Source organism: Aegilops tauschii, chromosome 6, assembly GCF_002575655.3.
Source record: "Aegilops tauschii subsp. strangulata cultivar AL8/78 chromosome 6, Aet v6.0, whole genome shotgun sequence".
NCBI classification, from domain to species: Eukaryota; Viridiplantae; Streptophyta; class Magnoliopsida; order Poales; family Poaceae; genus Aegilops; species Aegilops tauschii.
The window spans coordinates 249,279,087-249,286,932 of NC_053040.3; positions in this window are offsets into that span (position 1 = coordinate 249,279,087).

A 7,846-nucleotide genomic window follows, 5' to 3' on the forward strand; every position below is an offset into this window, starting at 1 on the left:
ATTGGTGTTGAATTTTTTTGTTGGAATTTTTTTTAAAAAAATGATACGTAATATGACCGGGAAGTTTGAAATATTTTTCAAAATTTCATAATACTCATGAACATGAACAAAGTCCTAGACATCAACAAGGTTTAATAGGATTGATATGGTAGATATATCAACAAGTGCCTGTTAAGTGAGGTGGTGCTGTGGTTGGATAGCTCGGGCTGGAGTAGTGTGAGGATGGGTGACCTTCTGGGAAGTTTGACCACTTAGTGCGATTTGACTTGAGATTAAGCATCTTGACCCGAGATTAAGCCATAGTGACCCGAGATTAAGAAAAAAACGAAAAAAATTTGAATTTTTTTTTGAAAAAAAATTAAAAAAATTCTGAAAAAATATTTGAAAAAAAATTGTTACTAATGGCGCACTTCTATGTGGTGCGCCATTACTAAGTCAGATAGTAATGGCGCACGGCGTGATCCACCATTAGTATACCAGATACTAATGGCGCACCAGTGGTGCGCCATTAGTATTTAATACTAGTGGCGCACCAGTAGTGCGCCACTAGTAGGCCTTTTCCTAGTAGTGGAAGTTGTCGGTTTTGCATACGGGTGTTCTAAATAAAGCGTTTGCGATGAGTGTTTTATATTTAAAAACTGTATTAAACTACGGCTTAAGCGTCATTAATGTAGAGGATGCGAGCAAGGCGGGCGGCCATGGAAGTCAAAGGGCTCTCTTCCCGGTGAGCCAGCGCGGCGTACAGCTCGCACGCTTCCTGGTGAGCCTCCGCATTGGAGTACAGCTCGCACGCCTCCCATTTAGTCAAGCACTCAAGCACCTGTCCGCACGGCACCTCCTAGCCATTAAAAGAGTGAGGCGTGGCGTCACGTGAATGGTTAACAGAACACACACAATTTAAATCATACATAATGTTTGAGATGTTACAGTGGCAGCTATTTGTTTCAAAATGCCTTTGTTGGCTGTTATTCGAGTGCGCCTTCTCTCAAAATGGACACGAAAAATACCACAGCATGTCGGGTGCCATTCCATTATAGCATGCCAAGTTTCATGAATTTCAAACGAGTTTTGGATTTACTAGAATTTAAAAACAAAGTATCTCAACGTTTTGCCTGCAATCAATAGTGCCCTGGTGTTTGAAATTCATTCCCATTTCTTGCATGGGACCTAAGCATGCAACCAAGGACACATATTTGACTTTTCAACTAGTTTATATGCACTGGAGCATGTGCATGTAGTTCAAATTTGAATTATGCACATAAAATGCCTGGAAAACCCAGTTAGTGTATAAAAATGTCCAAACGAACCCCGAAAAATTCCAAATTAAACACAATACTCCTGTTGATCTATGTTGACACTAGAAATTTTTTGAAAGCAATAAGAGGCAATTGATATCGTTTCATCCCCAAAGGTGCCACGTTCCCTACAGAAACCATCACGCTTGTTGTGAGAAGCTCTGGTTTGTGAGAAACTTATACCCAAACCTGCCCCAAATGGGACAAAAAATTTACCACGGCATGCTGATGCCACTCCAGGATAGCATGCCAAGTTTCATGAATTTCACATGAGTTTTGGATTTACTAGAATTTAAAAACCAGGAATCTAAATGTTTGCGGCCCAGTGACGGTGCCAGGGTGTTTGAAATTCATTCCCATCTTGCATGGGACATAAGCATGCAACCAAGGACACAGATTTGAGTTTTCAACTAGTTTATATGCACTAGAGCATGTGCATGTAGTCCAAATTTGAATTATGCACATAAAATGCCTGGAAAACTAAGTTAATGTATAAAAATGTCCAAACGAACCTTGAAAAATTTCAAAATTAAACACAACACTCTGGTTGTTCTATGTTGACACTAGAATTTTTTTGAAAGCAATAAGAGGCAACGGATATCATTTCTTCCCCAAAGGTGGCACGTTCCCCACCGAAACCATCACACTTGTTGTGAGAAGCTCTGTTTGTGAGAAGCTTACACCCAAACCTGCCCCAAATGGGACAAAATTATTACCACGACATGTTGATGCCGCTCCATGATAGCATGCCAAGTTTCATGAATTTCAGACGAGTTTTGGATTTACTAGAATTTAAAAACCAGGTATCTCAATTTTTGCGGCCGAGTGACGGTGGTAGGTTGTTTCAAATTCATTCCCATTTCTTGCATCGGACCTAAGGATGCAACCAAGGACACATATTTGATTTTTCAACTAGTTTATATGCACTTGAGCATCTGCATGTAGTTCAAATTAGAATTATGCACAAAAAATGCCTGGAAAACCCAGTTAATGTACAAAAATGTCCGAACGAACCCCGAAAAATTCCAAAATTAAACACAACACTCATGTTGTTCTATGTTGACACTAGAAATTTTTGAAAGCAATAAGAGGCAACGGATATCGTTTCGTCCCCAAAGGTGGCACATTCCCTACCGAAACCATCACGCTTGTTGTGAGAAGCTTATACCCAAACCTGCCCCAAATGGGACAAATTTTTTACCACGGCATGTTGATGCCGCTCAATGATAGCATGCCATGTTTCATGAAGTTTAGTGAGTTTTGGATTTACTAGAATTTAAAAACCAGGTATCTCAATGTTTGCGGCCGAGTGACGGTGGCAGGGAGTTTGAAATTTATTCCCATTTCTTGCATGGGACCTAAGTATGCACCGAAGGACACAAATTTGATTTTTCAACCAATTTATATGCACTGGAGCATGTGCATGTAGTTCAAGTTTGAATTATGCACATAAAATGCCTGGAAAACCCAGTTAATGTATAAAAATGTCCAACCGAACCCTAAAAAATTCCAAAATTAAACACAACACTCCTATTGTTCTATGTTGACACTGGAAATTTTTGAAAGCAATAAGAGGCAAGAGATATCGTTTCGTCCCCAAAGGTGGCACGTTCCCTACCGAGACCATCACGCTTGTTGTGAGAAGCTCTGGTTTGTGAGAAGCTTATACCAAAACCTGCCCCAAAATGGGACAAATTTTTTACCATGGCATGTTGATGCCACTCCATTGTAGCATGCCAAGTTTCATCAATTTCAGACGAGTTTTGGATTTACTAGAATTTAAAAACTAGGTATCTCAATTTTTGCGGCCGAGTGACGATGGCAGGGTGTTTGAAATTCATTCCCATTTCTTGCATGGGACCTAAGCATGCAACCAAGGGCACAGATTTGATTTTTCAACTAGTTTATATGCACTGGAGCATGTGCATGTAGTTCAAATTTGAATTATTGACATAAAATACCTGGAAAACCTAGTTAATGTATAAAAATGTCCAAACGAACCTCGAAAAATTCAAAAATTAAACACAACACTCCTGTTGTTCTATGTTTACACTGGAAATTTTTTGAAAGCAATCAGAGGCAACGGATATCGTTTCGTCCCCAAAGGTGGCACGTTCCCTACCGAAACCATCACGCTTGTTGTGAGACGCTCTAGTTTGTGAGAAGCTTATACCCAAACCTACTCCAAATGGACAAAAAATTTACCACGGCATGTTGATGCCGCTCCATGATAGCATGCCAAGTTTCAAGAATTTCACACGAGTTTTGCATCTACTAGAATTTAAAAACCAGGTATGTCAATGTTTGCGGCCGAGTGACATTGGCAGGGTGTTTGAAATTCATTCCTATTTCTTGCATGGGACCTAAGCATGCAACCAAGGACACAGACTTGTTTTTCAACTAGTTTATATGCACTGGAGCATGTGCATGTAGTTCAAAATTGAATTATGCACCTGAAATGCCTACAAAACCAAGTTAATGTATAAAATGTCCAAACGAACCCCAAAAAATTCCAAAATTAAACACAACACTCCTGTTGTTCTATGTTGACACTATAAATTTTTTGAAAGCAATAAGAGGCAACGGATATCGTTTCGTCCCCAAAGGTGGCACGTTCCCTACCGAAACCATCACGCTTGTTGTGAGAAGCTTATACCCAAACCTGCCCCAAATGGGACAAAAAATTTACCATGCATGTTGATGTCGCTCCATGATAGCATGCCAAGTTTCATGAAGTTCAGACGAGTTTTGGATTTACTAGAATTTAAAAACTAGGTATCTCAATGTTTGCGGCCGAGTGACGGTGGCAGGGAGTTTGAAATTCATTCCCATTTCTTGCATGGGACCTAAGTATGCGCCGAAGGACACAAATTTGATTTTTCAACCAATTTATATGCACTTGAGCATGTGCATGTAGTTCAAATTTGAATTATGCACATAAAATGCCTGGAAAACCTAGTTAATGTATAAAAATGTCCAACCGAACCCCGAAAAATTCCAAAATTAAACACAACACTCCTATTGTTCTATGGTGACACTGGAAATTTTTGAAAGCAATAAGAGGCAAGAGATATCGTTTTGTCCCTAAAGGTGGCACGTTCCCTACCGAAACCATCACGCTTGTTGTGAGAAGCTCTGATTTGTGAGAAGATTATACCCAAACCTGCCCCAGATGGGACAAAATTTTTACCACGGCATGTTGATGCCGCTCCATTGTAGCATGCGAAGTTTCATGAATTTCAGACGAGTTTTGGATTTACTAGAATTTAAAAACTAGGTATCTCAATTTTTGCGGCCGAGTGACAGTGGCAGGGTGTTTGAAATTCATTCCCATTTCTTGCATGGGACCTAAGCATGCAACCAAGGACACATATTTGATTTTTCAACTAGTTTATATGCACTGGAGCATGTGCATGTAGTTCGAATTTGAATTATGCACATAAAATACCGGGAAAACCTAGTTAATGTATAAAAATGTCCAAACCAACCCCGAAAAATTCAAAAATTAAACACAACACTCCTGTTGTTCTATGTTGACACTGGAAAATTTTTGAAAGCAATAAGAGGCAACAGATATCGTTTCGTCCCCAAAGGTGGCACGTTCCCTACCGAAACCATCACGCTTGTTGTGAGAAGCTCTAGTTTGTGAGAAGCTTATACTCCAACCTACTCCAAATGGGACAAAAATTTTACCACGGCATGTTGATGCCGTCCATGATAGCATGCCAAGTTTCATGAATTTCAGACGAGTTTTGGATTTAATAGAATTTAAAAACTAGGTATCTCAATTTTTGCGGCCGAGTGACAGTGGCAGGGTGTTTGAAATTCAATCCCATTTTTGCATGGGAGCTAAGCATGCAACCAAGGACACAGATTTGATTTTTCAACTAGTTTATATTTAGTGGAGCATGTGTATGTTGTTCAAATTTGAATATGCACATAAAATACCGGGAAAACCTAGTTAATGTATAAAAATGTCGAAACGAACCCCGAAAAATTCAAAAATTAAACACAACACTCCTGTTGTTCTATGTTGACACCGGAAATTTTTTGAAAGCAATAAGAGGCAACGGATATCGTTTCGTCCCCAAAGGTGGCACGTTCCCTACCGAAACCATCACGTTTGTTGTGAGAAGCTCTAGTTTGTGAGAAGCTTATACCCAAACCTACTCCAAATGGGATAAAACATTTACCACGACATATTGATGCCGCTCCATGATAGCATTCCAAGTTTCATGAATTTCACACGAGTTTTCGATTTACTAGAATTTAAAAACCAGGTATCTCAATGTTTGCGGCCGAGTGACATTTGGCAGGGTGTTTGAAATTCATTCCTATTTCTTGCATGGGACCTAAGCATGCAACCAAGGACACAGACTTGTTTTTCAACTAGTTTATATGCACTCGAGCATGTGCATGTAGTTCAAATTTGAATTATGCACATAAAATGCCTGGAAAACCAAGTTAATGTATAGATATGTCCAAACGGACCCCGAAAAATTCCGAAATTAAACACAACACTCCTGTTGTTCTATGTTGACAGTAGAATTTTTTTAAAGCAATAAGAGGCAACAGATATAGTTTCGTCCCCGAAGGTGGCACGTTCCCTATCCAAACCATCACGCTTTTGAGAAGCTCTGGTTTGTGAGAAGCTTATAGCCAAACCTGCACCAAATGGGACAAAATTTTTACCACGACATGTTGATGCCGCTCCATGATAGCATGCCAAGTTTCATGAATTTCAGACGAGTTTTGGATTTACTAGAATTTAAAAACCAGGTATCTCAATGTTTGCGGCCGAGTGACGTTGGCATGGTGTTTGAAATTCATTCCCATTTTTTGCATGGGACCTAAGCATGCAACCAAAGACACAGATTTGTTTTTCAACTAGTTTATATGCACTTGAGCATGTGCTTGTAGTTCAAATTTGAATTATGCACATAAAATGCCTGAAAAACCCAGTTAATGTATAAAACTGTCCAAACGAACCTTGAAAATTTCGAAAATTAAACACAACACTCCTGTTGTTCTATGTTGACACTAGAAATTTTTTGAAAGCAATAAGAGGCAACGGATATCGTTTCTTCCCCAAAGGTGGCACGTTTCCTACCGAAACCATCACGCTTGTTGTGAGAAGCTCTTGTTTGTGAGAAGCTTATACCCAAACCTGCCCCAAATGGGACAAAAATTTTACCACGGCATGTTGATGCCGCTCCATGATAGCATGCCCAGTTTCATGAATTTCAGACGAGTTTTGGATATACTAGAATTTCAAAACTAGGTATCTCAATGTTTGCCGCCGAGTGACGGTGGCAGGGTGTTAGACATTCATTCCCATATCTTGCATGGGACCTAAGCATGCAACCAAGGAGACATATTTGATTTTTCAACCCGTTTATATGCACTGGAGCATGTGCATGTAGTTCAAATTTGAATTATGCACATAAAATGCCTGGAAAACCCAGTTAATGTATAGAAAGTCCAAACGAACCCCGAAAAATTCCAAAATTAAACACAACACTCTTGTTGTTCTATGTTGACACTAGAAATTTTTTGAAAGCAATAAGAGGCAACGGATATCGTTTCGTCCCCAAAAGGTGGCACGTTCCCTATCGAAACCATCACGCTTGTTGTCAGATGCTCTGGTTTGTGAGAAGCTTATACCCAAACCTGCCCCAAATGGGACAAATTTTGTACCATGGCATGTTGATGCCGCTCCATGATAGCATGCCAAGTTCATGAATTTCATACGAGTTTTGGATTTACTAGAATTTAAAACCAGGTATCTCAATGTTTGTGGCCAAGTGACGGTGGCAGGGTGTTTGACGTTAATTCCTATTTCTTGCATGGGACCTAAGCATGCAACCAAGGAGACATATTTGATTTTTCAACCCGTTTATATGCACTGGAGCATATGCATGTAGTTCAAATTTGAATTATGCACCTGAAATGCCTACAAAACTAAGTTAATGTATAAGAACGTCCAAACGAACCCTGAATAATTCCAATTCTTTTGACGACACACCTACAGTTGCATGTTCACTGTAGATAAAAGTTCTAGCAATTCAAACACCATCCTTTGCAGCTGTGACCCCATTTCGTAATTCAAATCAAGACGATAAATCAAGTAAATCTGACACAGTTTATTATCACCAACCGTGTGAGATGCAACACAAAATATCTTGGAGCACCGTCTGTGTATAGTATGCCTATGGCTTACGCAAGAAGGTGCGTCGGCTACAGTCCACAGCCGGTGTGTCAAGCACAATAGCTCACTCCCCAAATATCATTTCACTGTTCATTTGTCATCGGTGAAAGATGGGGACGTGGACCCGCGTCGTGAGGGAAACTTCGGCGGCCCACTCCGGCGAGAGTGCGGCCGCAGCCGCCAGGCGCGTGCTAACAAGCTTCATGAGGGCGACCGCAATCTGCGTCAGGGTGGCCAAGGCAGCCCAAACGGCCGTTGTTGCTTCTCAGGCGGCGGCAGCAGCATCTGCCTCGGGGCTAGCAACTGGCGTGAGCGGCACAACAGCTGTCCGTTCTGAAGCGGC